The sequence below is a fragment of the Mytilus galloprovincialis genome, chromosome 10 (assembly GCF_965363235.1).
Source record: "Mytilus galloprovincialis chromosome 10, xbMytGall1.hap1.1, whole genome shotgun sequence".
Taxonomy (NCBI): domain Eukaryota; kingdom Metazoa; phylum Mollusca; class Bivalvia; order Mytilida; family Mytilidae; genus Mytilus; species Mytilus galloprovincialis.
The window spans coordinates 54,510,701-54,525,542 of NC_134847.1; positions in this window are offsets into that span (position 1 = coordinate 54,510,701).

Here is a 14,842-nt window from a genome sequence, read left to right on the forward strand (position 1 = left end):
ATTGTCGTGCAAGAAGCAAGTTCTCTTCACTCCCTGATGTCGCCCCTGCATTTTTTTTCGTGATCCATGTTTCTATTTAACTTTTGGTTTTCGGAGTTGATGGTCTATTGTTTGTACTTCTGTGTCTCGGGTTTCACGGTCTTTTGTTCTTTTATTTTCCTACTTTATGACTATAGTCTGAGTGTTGATTTTCATTTCTAAACGTGCGCAATGTTGCATGTCCACCAATGTCTAGATATTGTGCGGGAAAATATTTTAAGAATATGCTCTACCAGAGACATATAATACATGTATTATATGTCTCTGGCTCTACGATGCTACTGGACACAGAAAAAAATTGTCTTTTCTGCATCGATAATTGAACTTGATATCAAAGAAAACAAAACTGCCTTTTTTGTATATTAAACCACAGGCCTTGAGCATATATGATACAGATATATTTTGTTCTCGTTGATTAAGATATTCAATTTTCTATATTAATAATGCATATATATCGCTTTTGTGCATGTCTCACCTAGTTTCGAGTGATCTAAACGACTCAGAAAAAATACCCAATTTTTCTTGGTATGGATTGTAAAATTGGGTGTTTTCTCTGAGACATGCACAAAAGTGATACATATGTATTATAAATATAGAAAATTGACTATTTTGATCAACAACAATAAAAAATAAAAATATGTATGTATCATATACCCAAGCGCCTGTGGACAAAACTACATAGCTGACATGGTTTAAATTAAGTAAGACCACCGATTTCCCGGTACCAAATCATTTGAAAAAAAACAACAACAATGTATTGCCATATGACCTTTTACATTGAAGGGTTAAACTTGCATTAAGTCGTGTTCAGACAGAAAATAAAGGAATATGGGGTAAACATACTCGGGAACTTATCGCACAGAAAGTCCATGCATAGAAAAAATACAAATGATCAATGGTCAAAAGTTTTATTCCTGTTCTTCATCTTGATAGTTGCTGGAGGGTACTCAATAATGAAAGAATCATTAATACTGTAAAAGAAGGTCAAGATGGTCCCTAGTGTCGAATTAAGCAGTACTAGTACTTAAAGTATAATACTGCACTGTCACTATATTTAAATCTAGTCATAAAAAAAATCATCAAAATCAGCACAATACAAGACAAGAGCAGACAGAGAGACCCGGTATTAATGATGATGAGAAATACAAATTTTACTTTATCCTACATATCGGTCTTTTAATATTGACCCTAAAACCTAAAAGTCTTAAATTATAATGAATCTATGTTTTTGCATTGAGACCAGAATATTGTCGAAAAAATAGCTAAAGATTATTTGCGTTTCAATGTAAGAAAGAGTCCGTGGAACGCTCAGAATGCACGATTTTGCGTTATTTTACTCAAAGCTTCTGGGGGCCTTGAGCGGCTCCCAGACACTTCGTCAAAAAATTTTCGACGAATATATTTTGCCTCATTATTAAAAGAGGCTAGTTACGGCCCTGTTTGGGAGAAACGACTAGTCAGTATCAAGACAGGGGCGGATTTAGGCGGGGGCGTGGCGGGCGTGCGCCCCCTAAAATTTGGAAAGCATGGGTTATCATCAACACATTTAAGAGGGGGGCAAGGGGGGTCCCCATAACAGCAAAACAGTGAATTGATTTGGTGAAAAACAGATAACAAGGAATTGAAAAGGGATAATAACAAATAACAGTAAATGAAAAATGAAAATAAATCTGTCCAGGACCAATCCAGTAGATGACTCGTAGATCTTAATATATAACTTGTGGTATGGACCTAGAAAATTGTAATTTGTGTAAACAAGACGTTTCGGCCGTTGAGGCAGTTCTGCCTTGGTTGATTTTTTTCCGTAACTTGTACAATAAGTTATAGTATTATGTAATATTATATAGGGATATTTTTAATCTAGGGCATTTGAGGGATCAATTTTTAATGATTCAGGTGTTTTTATTTAATTTTTGAAAATAGTGCAGCCAGCGACACTTTATTATCAATTTGATTTTTAGATTTTTTTCTTCTGAAAAGCAATATATATCCTTTACAAGTAATAAATAAAAACATTGATGCACAATATATTTTTTTTAATTAATGACCTCATGATAAAACTTACTTATAAAATACAAAAATACCCAGATCAGTGGAGACAGGACATGTAACTGAAACACGCATGCCAGTTAGGGTTCTTCTGATAATAGAAATTGACTCAAGTGACAATTCTGATACATGTAGGATGTAGTATAATAGAATTTTGACCTAGTGAAAATTTGGATGACACCAAGTGAAACACCAATCATGCATCTTATGTGAAATTATAGGATATAGAAAATTTGGGTACAGCATTGGAGAAGCTGTAGGATCTTAAAAAGGGTATTTGTCGAAAAATTAAACTGAAGACACATCTTTATTTGCATCAATGGTTTCAGAGCTGCAATTTTCGCCATGTGAAGCGGTTAAAAAGCTTTTAAAAATATGGTGGTCAGGGTTCTCTTTCATGTAAAGAGATAGTAGCACTTATAATATAAATGCTAAAAGAAAAAGATGTTGTATAATTTCAAAAGCCATAATTCAAACCCATACCACTAAGTAATGTAAAACATTTCAAAGGAGAAAACTAACTGCCTAATTTATCCACAAAATAGTGAACGAGAAACTTAGTAACACAGTAACGAACTACAACCACTGAATCCAGGCTCCTGACTTGGAAGTAGGCACATACAGAATGTGATTGATTCAACGTTAGCATGCTAGTTGGTGTCCAATCCTCCCCTAATCAGGGACAGTGGTGTAATAGTACAACATAAAGATTATTATGTGGTCATTGAATAAAAAAAATCTATAGGGTGTACCAATGCTTTTTTATAACGAAATCCATACTATAAGTTATTGTACAAGTAATAAGTGAATTATAATTTGTACAAAATGCTACATGTTCACAGACAATGGAATATATTACAAAGTATAATAATATAATTTATACTGGAATGGCTCTGGGTCCAATTGATTTTAATATGTTTATGTGATGTATGTTACTGAAATTCTTCTGCAAATACAGGGCCATACGATATTACCAGTAGAAAGACCCCAATAGATATACATTGTAAGAAGATGTGGTAAGCGTGCCAATGAGACTATTATCCATTCAAATCACAATTTTCAATTATCTTCAAATTCTGCGGAAGATTGGATGTCAAAATGCTAACATTCCAATTTTCAATAACAGTTAACAGCAAATACATTCTCACAATAACAGATAACAAAATAGATAATAGTCCTATAACAGCTAACAAAGAATAAGACAATAACAGCTAACAGTAAATATATTTTCAGAATAACAGATAACAAAGAATTAAAATGCCCCATAACAGCATAACAGTTAAACTCCTTGCCCCCCCCTCATTTAAGATCATTTAAGTATCAGAAAAGACCATTCCATCAGTTATGATGAAATTTGTGAAAAAAATAGGCAGGACAGGAGTTTTGAGTAAAAAAAGGCAGGATGAGACACTTTCAAAGAAAAAGTCAGGACGACAATGTACGTAAAAAAAAGTCAGTAATATCATCAACGACTCACTCCGCGCCTACTGTTTGAAATGGGTAAAACGGGAAAAAGCTGACAAAAAATCTTTGGACTCTTTTTTTAATTCAGTAATGAAGATAGTTGATATTCGAATACAACATTTTAAAGAACATTTTACCCTCAACAAAAACTATAAAAACCCTATTTCGCGTATCAAAAATAAACTAACAGAACTAGCCAAGGAATTTGTTTTTGTCCCGGCTGATAAAGCTGCTAATAATATCATTATTGTTTGACGTAAATTTTATATAGAGGTTCTGCAAAAGGAAATCACGAATTCACCAACATTCCAACTGACTTCATTTTCTGAAAACGACATCTGTAACAAACATAAACTTTTAGCTACTTCTTTACAAGCAGAACCAAACACAATGAAAGTCCCAACTATGTACTGGCTTCCGAAGCTGCACAAAAAACCTTACAAATATAGATTTATTTCATCTTCCAGCCATTGTTCAACTACTAAATTGTCTGTTTTACTTACTAGTACACTTGGTACAATAAAAAACCTGATAATAAATTGTTCAAATAAGGCCTTTGAAAATAGTGGAATTAATTACTTTTGGAGTGTCAAAAACTCGTTGGAAGTACTTGATAAATTGCATGCATATATTGGTGATTTTGAATCTGTTCAAAGTTTTGATTTTTCTACCCTATATACCACTTTGCCTCATATTCTTATTAAGAAAAAATTCACATCCCTAATTAACTGGGCATTTAAAAAGTCGGAATGCGAGTACATATGTTCAAACTCTTTTAGATCATTTTTTAGTAGCAATAAACAAAAGAACTATGTCAATTGGACATGCTTTGATACTATTTATGCACTTGAATTTTTACTTGATAACATTTTTGTTCGCTTTGGAGATTCCGTATATCGTCAAGTTATTGGAATTCCAATGGGGACTAACTGTGCACCACTTATTGCGGACCTGTTTTTGTATTGTTATGAGTTACAATTTATGACTAAAATTAGCAAAGACCCATCAAAACAACATTTGATACAAAAATTTAACAATACTTTTAGATATTTGGATGACATATTGGCTCTAAATAATGACGACTTCAGTATGTATACTAAAGAAATTTATCCTGTAGAACTTACTTTAAATAAAGCTAACGCTTAATACAAAAATTTATGATAAAAGAGATGATTTTTCATTTCCTATTGTTAATTATCCATTTTTAGATGGTGACGTTCCCTTGTCACCATCTTATGGTGTTTATATATCTCAACTTGTACGATTCGCTCGTGTATGTAACAATGTATTAGATTTTAGCGAGAGAAATTTATGTATTACTGAAAAATTATTACACCAGGGTTTTCGATATCACAAACTGGTCAAAACATTTACTAAATTTTATCACCGGTATAAGGAAATAATTCGTAAATATAACTCAACATGCAGACATCTTATACGTTCAGGTATTTCACATCCAAAATTTTATGGAAATATTCTTTATAAAGCACAAAAATGTCAGTATTCTCCTCAGAAACTAACAAAACCTTTAAATAGACTTATTAAAAGGGGATATAGTTACGATACTGTTGTCAGGTCATTAAAGATTGCATATTTTGGCTTTAACATTGATTCACTGATAGGGTCTTTGCATCGGAACTAAACACATTTATTTCTAAAAAAACAGTTGTTGGCATGACACGGGTTATGTTCTTCTCATATATTTTATGATAGTATGATACTAAACCCCTAACGGGAGGGATTGTACCTGATATTCATATGATGAAGACATAATCTTTCAATCAGTTTAATTGAGGTCTGGAGCTGGCATGTCAGTTAACTGCTAGTAGTCTGTTGTTATTTATGTATTATTGTCATTTTATTTATTTTCTTTTGTTACATCTTTTGACATCAGACTCGGACTTCTCTTGAACTGAATTTTAATGTGCGTATTGTTATTCTTTTACTTTTCTACATTGGCTAGAGGTATAGGGGTAGGGTTGAGATCTCATAAACATGTTTAACCCCGCCGCAATTTTGCGCCTGTCCCAAGTCAGGAGCCTCTGGCCTTTGTTAGTCTTGTATGATTTTAAATTTTAGTTTCTTGTGTATAATTCGGAGTTTAGTATGACGTCCATTATCACTGTACTATTATGCATATTTTAGGGGCCAGCTGAAGGACACCTACGGGTGCGGGAATTCTCGCTACATTGAAGACCCATTGGTTGCCTTCGGCTGTTGTTTGCTCTATGGTCGGGTGGTTGTCGCTTTGACATATTCACCATTTCCTTTCTCAATTTTAGGATAAACTAAAAAAAAAAATGCAGGACCGAACAGAGTGAAAAATAAAAAGGCAGGATAGAGATTACAGCTTAAAAAAAATGCAGGACAAAATTTTTCATCCTAGAACCCCCCCCCCCCCCCCTAAAAATCAAATGGTAGCTCCCTTAGTTATTTGTTACATTGTAGTGCGCTTTTTATTATCAATTTCTTTGATAATCGAACTTCCAAGGCGAACTTTTTTTTTGTGGTGTACCTGTATTTCTTTATTATTTATATCACAACTACCTGAAGCACGTCTTTTAAGGTTTAGTTAAGATATTACCCAATATTGCTATATAGATAATTTTACAACAAGTGATGGTGTCTGGATTGCAGATTAGTTTGCATTGGAACACAGAATCAAAATAAAAGGTTCGCATGATCTTCAGCTTCTGTTTTTGGGCTGCAGCTTTATAACTGTATAATAAACTCATATATGCAATATGAATCCCTTAGCATGCTTAGTGCATGCGTGAATGAGGGGTGTTAAGAGATTGTTGTAGATTTTCCCAACTTGTAAGAGACCTTGCCATCATAACTCGGAGGTTCTTCTCGGAACAGGGACATATTATTTTACCTCTGTCCGTCCATCCGTCACTAGATATTTGGTTCGGAGGATTTACTAGGACGCATGCACATCTATTTCTAGTACTTCATTATTGCATTTCCCCCTGAAGATATTCGATTGACTTAAATGAATGCAACAACAGTTTTCCCAGCAACCATTGACATACTTTTATGTGGAGGGTCAGCTTGTGTACTCCGGATACACGGAGTTATGTCTCTATCCTTATTGTTTACTGCAGAGGCGGATTTATGGCAGGGGGCCCGGGCCTCCCTTTTTGGGAAAAAATTTGGTTGCTTATATAGGGAATCACTAAAGCGTGACTGGAGCGGGCCCCCTCTTAGGTCAGTCAGTGGGCCCCCACATATGAAAATTTCTGGATCCGCCACTGTACTGTCCCATTTTTGGAAAATATATGGGGATAGTCTCAATGAATAGAAGCTCACAGATTTCTTGTTAATTATGGTAATTATAGATTGTTTTTTGAGGTGGATTTCGTCGGTTTTAGCTTGAAACTTGAATTTCTCGTTAATTTTACCACACAATAGTTCGAGATCTGCATTGCACCCCCTTTAGAAGAATATTTCAATACTACCTCCAAAAAAATTCGCGTCGATCCGCTCGGCGAATAAAAAAAAAATGCCCCCCCCCCCTCCCTCCCAACCTAAAATCCTTTATCCACCCCAAGCTATCTAATATTAAGCAATTCTCGTCGTGCTGCAATTCGTACTACTTATTGACTTTACTTTTTTGTTCGAAAACAATAGTTATGATAGATATGTATATCCCAATAGGAGTAACAAAATCATGCCAAGAAATCCAAGCTTAAAATCCCGGTAGACCTCCTATGGCACCCATTAGTATTTAAAGATTTAATTTCATTAAACAAATTTATGTATGACCTTTATGTACGTGTCGCTTAGAACATGACCATATACTAAATGGTCAAAATTTATAATTATCCATGGGATATTTGCAGAATTTCATCGGAGGCAATTTCTTGGCATGTATAACCTTTTTGGTATCAAAATTTAGCAGTTTTACAAAATTTTTAGTTATTTATTAAAAAGAAGAATGCTTCTGCAACATAAGTATGGGCTGTTTTTGACAATAGAGGCTCCCGCAGGGTCAAAAACGACCTGCGACCACTGGGCTTTTTAGAGGCGACTTCCGACCTGTGGGCCTTCTAAAAACGACCTGCGACCTGTAAAGTTTGGAAAAAAACGACCTCCGGCTGACTTCCGTTTTCTGTGTTGGGAAAAACGACCTGCGACCTGTACAGTTCCCTTAAAAACGACCTCTCGTCGAATTTAAAAGCGACCTTGCGACCTGAGGAGGGGGGGGGGGGGGGGTTACCCTGTGGGAGCCTCACAATACAATGCACATATATCGGGTACTAGCATAATTAAGTATTGCTAAATTACTGAGATCTTCACAATTATAGCATTTTAGTTAAATTTTAGACTGTTTCCGTCTTAAATGAAAGACCGCATTTGTGTTCATTTTTAATATTGAAATGTAGGTTGTATTTACGATAATAAATAATATATATAAAGTCTGTGGATGAACACGGATACGGTCATTAAGTGTTTAAAAAGTGTCCAAAATCTTTCGTCAGATCATTGGAAGTAATCCATGGTCAGATGAATCTGAAATCTGAGGCCAAACTCGACCGTACTGGAACAACTCCTTTAGTTTGTAGATTTCTAACTCATATTTACGGTTCTGTAATTAGAATTTACAATAAAAAATATAATGATGACGATTCAAACAGTATAATAATTCGCATAAACGCATGTTTTAACCCACATTTGCGACTTTCGATACTGATATTAACGATTAAAAGATAGAATATCGATGTAAAATAAATATTTTCATAGTAAACCTACAATACAACTTCCATTTTAAACTTGAACTCCCACTTGTTCAAACCCATAATCTCGGTAGTTACTTATGGCTAGGGATCATAGACGCTGTATAGAGTTTCTGGGGTCAGAAAGTGACGGTTATCCAATGCGTATTTTATAGATTCCCCCCCCCCCCCCCCCCTGTGTTTCGAACCAAATTTTGGGCCTTTAAGAAAACTTACACAAGAAATTCTTGACTATCCTATGTAGTACTATAGAATAGCTACTATGATTCGATGAAACTGAGTCTCTATAAAGAACTACCCTGACAATAAGCCGGAAAGTGGGTGACCCTAAAGCGTATTTTATAGATTTTGGCTTTATTCACATGTTCCGGACGAAATTTTCTACCTTTAAGAGTGATTAACACAGAAATTCTTCACCCACCCGTCATATCACTATCGTATTATACTATAGCTATTAACTAGAGCACAGTCTATAATCCCTAGCCATAAAGAACCACAGAAACCATGCGGTTTGGACAAGTGGTGGTCCCAAGGATATGTTATATCGAATATTTTAGATATCCTGATGACATAATTACGGACCTCCCAAAACATAATAATATATTAGTATATAATAGTCCCAGCTGTAACGAAACATATGTTTTACACACATTTTCATCTTTGTAAATTGCTTGGAACTATGAATTCCACTATTGTCAGTTTTGGGACACATAATGCGAACATTTAATTAAAATGGTATACTTAATACAAAATTTTATGACTTCTCTTCCTAAAGTTAATGTTTCCTTTTCGGACGGTGAAATTGCTTTGGTCCATTTGTACGGTGTGTATATTTCACAACTAGGTCGTCATGCTCATATCTGTACTCAGTGTTGTTACGTTTTATGAAATGATGCATAAAAGAGGGACGAAAGATACCAAAGGGACAGTCAAACTCATAAATCTAAAACAAGCTGGCAACGCCATGGCTAAAAATGAAAAAGACAAACAGAAAAACAATAGTACACATGACACAACATAGAAAACTAAAGAATAAACAACACGAACCCCACCAAAAACTAGGGGTGATCTCAGGTGTTCCTTAAGGGTAAGCAGATTCTGCTCCACATGTGGCACCCGTCGTGTTGCTTATGTGATTACAAATCCGGTAAATAGTCTAATTCGGTAGGTCACATTCATGAAAGGGAAGGGGATTGTAGTTACGACGTAAGGAACATATCCGATATCATTTGTGAAACGGTTATTCCATAACGGTCAACCAACTCGTGATGGCGTCCGTAAAATTTACGAAGGGATGATTTCAACTTCACCATTTGGAACTCTTGGTTTAATAGCTTCCTTGTGAGCAGTAACACTCTATCAAGAAAATCATGATAGGAAATGCAAGCACGGGAATATCGTATCAATTGGGAGATATATACCCCGTATGCAGGTGCTGCTGGAATGTTGCTACTTAGAAATGGAAAGTTCACAATTGGAAAGCTGAACTCATTTCTTTTGTCGTAAAGTTTTGTTTTCAACCGACCCTCATTGTCAATTTCTAGATGTAAGTCAAGATATGAAGCCGACTTAACTGTATCTGTAGTATCCTTTATCTCCAATTCGATGGGATAGATGCGTTCCAAATAGTCACCAAATTTTGAATTGTTTAGTGAAAGAACGTCATCTATATAGCGGAAAGTAGAGTTAAAGGATATTGCTAACTTCTTATCTTTCTTCCTAAGAAGTTCCTGCATGAAGTCAGCCTCATAATAATAAAGAAACAAGTCGGCAAGTAGAGGGGCACAGTTTGTTCCCATTGGGATGCCGACAGTCTGTTGAAAAACACGTCATCCGAACGTTACAAATATGTTGTCAATCAAGAAATCAAGCATCTTGATAATATCGGTTTCAGAGATTTTTTTGTTTGAATCAGAGTGATTCTTTACAAAGTATGATTTATCCCTCCCTAAGACAAGATACTTGTATCTACGTTGGCCATTCTTTTTTATGAAGCAAAGTAATACCAACTCTTTCAATTTGTCTTTTAGTTTGGAATGTGGAATACTTGTGTAAAGAGTAGAAAAGTCAAATGTTTTAATACTGTTACAAGATGGAAGAGAGTTAGATTGTATGTACTCTAAACGATCTTTGGAATTTTTATGTATCCACATCTGATAAGGTATTCCGCATTATTGAGTCAAGGATTTCGTTACAAAACAAAATCATTAATTCTTTTACGAATTTTCCCATAGATATACAAATATTTGGTTATAGGGCATTTGATTGTACCTGTAGAATTCTTATTAAAAACGTGATATCACGTCCTGAATTTTACAATGATATAGTTCACAAAGCCTGTACATTAAGATAAGATCCATGTAAAATCATTGATCATTTGAACAAATTTATTCTTAAAAGTTACAAATTAAACACCGTAGTCAAATCTTTTAAATATTGTTAATATCGGCACTAACATTTATCCAGTTTTTGATAAAACTAAACATAACTCAGCATAATTCTTGATATTGCTATATATGAACAGTTTTCGGCTTGCTGAACCATGATCGTGAATCATATCGATACTTTATACTTGGATAATGGCATTGTATAAGCTCATGTGTTTCCCAAACTGTGTATGGCGTCTTTACACTAAATTCGTTATATTGATTGATACTGTAGTCTGGGGAAACATGTTTTATTCATTATCGTTATATTAACTTTCAGTAACTGTGGTGTCTCCTATCGCTGTGCTTTTATAGCTGACTATACGGTATGAACTTTGTTCATTGTTGAAGGCCTCACGGTGACTTACAGTTGTTAATTTATGTGTCAGTTGATCCTTTTGTTAAGCGTTGTCTCATTGGCTCATTTGAAAACTTTTCGGTGACCTATTATTCATTTTTATCTTTATCATTTGAACTCTGGTTGATAGTTGTCTCTTTGGAAACCATACCACACCTCCTTAACTTTTACATTGATAATCTGATGTCTTATGAACATCTAAAGTATGTAATCAGTTTTAAATTATGGTTTGATCTTTGCTTTCTTGAGACCTAAAATGGCCTTATAATAAGCATACCTTTTCCTTTATAAAAAACGCGGCCACGTAAACGGTAAGAACGAGGATAGGGTGTGTGGGTTTTACCCGAAGTATCGTTATGGGTGAGTTGTACGCTCTCTGCACGTTGAAATAACATTACAACAACTCGTTTATGGTATAGGAGTTGGTCTGATCTATCCATAAATTAATTTTCTAGTGACAATCGACTTTCCCCAGTTGACCCACTTTGCAGATAAACTCATCATAGATACCAGGACTAAATTTAAAATATACGCCAGACGCGCGTTTCGTCTACAAAAGACTCATCAGTGCACGTGGCGCTCGAATCCAAAAAAGTTTAAAAGGCCAAATAAAGTATGAAGTTGAAGAGCATTGAGGACCAAAATTCCTAAAATTTTTGCCAAATACATCTAAGGTAATCTATGCCTGAGGTAGAAAAGCCTTAGTATTTCAAAAAAAATCAGAAGATACTTATTCATAAAAGAGATGATTGTCAAAGATTCTTTGATAATATAAAAATCTAGGTTGTAAATTAGAGAGGTCATTAGACGACTTTTCCACAGTGTGAATTCAAGCAACTATAGACCACCGTTAGCTCTTCAAAGGTAATGACTGGAACCCATGCTGCGTTGTGTGCAAAAACAAAAATCATCATAAAACAATGTGAATTAATTAAAACGAGAAAACACAACTACCTGTTCGAGGGTTAAACAATAAACGATAAACGATAAACTGTGACAAATACGGCACACAACTTTCAACAAAAGCAAAAAAGTGCAGTCTCCCGACTTTAATCAAGAAATGTGGCAGGGTGTAGACATTAGTTTTAACAGCACAACACAAAAATAACCTGTAAAATTTGTTGGAAAAGGGCTGCAATCATAACCAAACAAAAAAATACCGACCTCTGAGGCAAATTAGAAACGGAAAGTCCTGTATCGAATGGCAAATTCAAAATCTCAAACACACCAATTTAAACTTCATTGTCTTAGCAGGTATAAGCAAGTAACACTGATTTAAAATAGTCTTATCATTGAAAAGTTTGAAAAAATACACATTCTAACTGCAAATTCAAAATGCTTTATATAGAGTAAGCGCTCCATAGCTTGAACTATAAATTTAAAGCTTATAATCTACGGGAAAAATTTGACTTATATTTGACTGTAGGGTTGAACTATGATATCATCGTTGAAATGTCGAAAATAATAAATGACATCGAATGACAAACGAAATGGTGAAGATATGTGCAAGGTACCGTACCTAGAGCGACAGGTTTACTACAACGTAAGTATGATCTATATCAAGCTGTTTATACAAAAGTACGTTTTAGTTTTACATGATTTGTAATGTAAAAAAACCCACATTTTACTTATCTGAGATGGTGATCTAGGAGACCCCTTATGGGGGAGTCCAAGTAATCACATAATCACTATTTCTTTAAACAAGATAATATAATTATAAATAATACAGTCCTAGATTATCAAATAATCATGAAATATTTGGCACGGTAGTCAAATAATCACTTTAAAAACTGCCATAATCGAAAACCACTTTTCAAAGATTGACTGTTTCTGTCCCCTCTTGGCCTGACAGTCAGTGGGACCCCCGTTATGAAAATATCTGAATCCGCCAATGAGCCTGTTACAGTATTGTCGTCCTTGACACTAGGTTTGAATTAAAAAAAAATCAATAATCAATCTAAAGAACTCTATACTCTCCCTTAACAACCCCCCCCCCCAAAAAAAAATCAACAAAAAAAAAAAAAAAACTCCGAACGAACAAATGAACGAACGAACGGAAATACCACATACTTGTAATGAAAAATAAGATAATAACTCTTGATGAGTAAATATAAATATGTTTTGTTTATTATGCAATAAGTTTCCATAGGGACTCCATAAAAAAATAAACTAAATTATAAAAATATCAATTTGTTTGACGATATTACTCTTGAACGGTAAACGATCCTTGAACCCTTCAAAATCCAAACCGACCTGTACTTAATTATATTGATTATGTCAACAATATAAAATTTAAGAAATGCTTAAATTGTCACCAGGAAAAAAATTTAATCTCAATTATGTAAAGATAATTAAGGTAGATCATATTAAGATAGATGGGGTGTCTAAATTATAATCTATAGAATTTTTTAATAATTTGCCAAAATATAGTTTATATCATACTTTTTAAAAAAAATTATAAAAAGAATGGGTCTTTGGGCTTATTTTCACGCTACACGGTGTTCAAAATTGACAAATTTTGTATAGATTATGCATGGAGAACCCAATTTTCTGCAATAAAGCGTAATCTACACCATAAAATTTTTAGGTAAAATATTAGAAGATGGCTTTAATAGTATGCTTTCAGTAAAGAAAAGGAAACAATGGGGTCACCGTACCTGTTTTCTTGCTACATTATAAAATAGGTAAATTCCTAACACATTCTATTGTAAAAGTACCTTAATCTGAATTACCTGCCCTTGCATTTGAGTTTCCTCCCTTTATGTGGCAAAGTAGGAAAAAATTTGATCAGAAGTTGAAGTTCTTACACATGTATTACCTACTACTCTAAAAATTTGTACATTCTATTCAAGGTCTTGACCTTGTTTTCTGGTATTTCCAAATCCATGATGGAGGAAGACACCCTATCTACTTTAAGTATATATTACCTCAGATAGAATTTTCTTATAATTTGCCAAAATGAAGATTTTACTATGCTTTTTTCAAAAATATAATAAAAAGTATGGTGTTATTTTTCAACCTACAAGTCGTGCGAAAACGCCAATATTTGCATAAATTGTTCATGAAAAAACATATTTTTTAGCATAAAAAGAAATTTATTGATTAGAATTTTTAAATAAAATATGAGTAGATAGGTTTTTCAAATATGCTTTATGAAAAACAAAAGAAAAACTCTTGTCACCGAACTTGTCTTTTTTTTTTTGCTACAAGTAAAATTTAAGAATATCCGTATCAGTCTTGTATATGTTTTTTTTTTTACTAAAAGAGTTATCTATCCTTAAATTACTAATTTGAAAACTTATTTGGTATTTGTTGAAACATTTTGGATCATACAATAAATCACTTATTTTACTTTATATAGATAAACAGTCTAACCAATAAATTGCAAATCTGCCTCAAAATTTGCGCTTTTAGGCAAAGAACTAGACCGATTGTGTACTGCAATTGTTTCATCCAAGATGCAAAAACATTAAAATTCAACTCCACCTTTATTTTATGGTTCACAAATGCGTTTGAATTATTTTATTTATATTTATTGTAAAATAGTTATGTATTATCAACCTGTAAAAAAATAGAAAATAAAGAATTCAACATGTTTCAGTAAACAAGGGAAATAACTCTTGATCTTTTAATATTATAACCATCAAATTAAACCTGACCGGTGTTCATAATTTCAGTGCAGAAGAAAACCAAAACTAAAAGCGAGAGATAGCATTAATTTAACTATTAATAAAAAAACATACATTTACATAATTATATATTATATA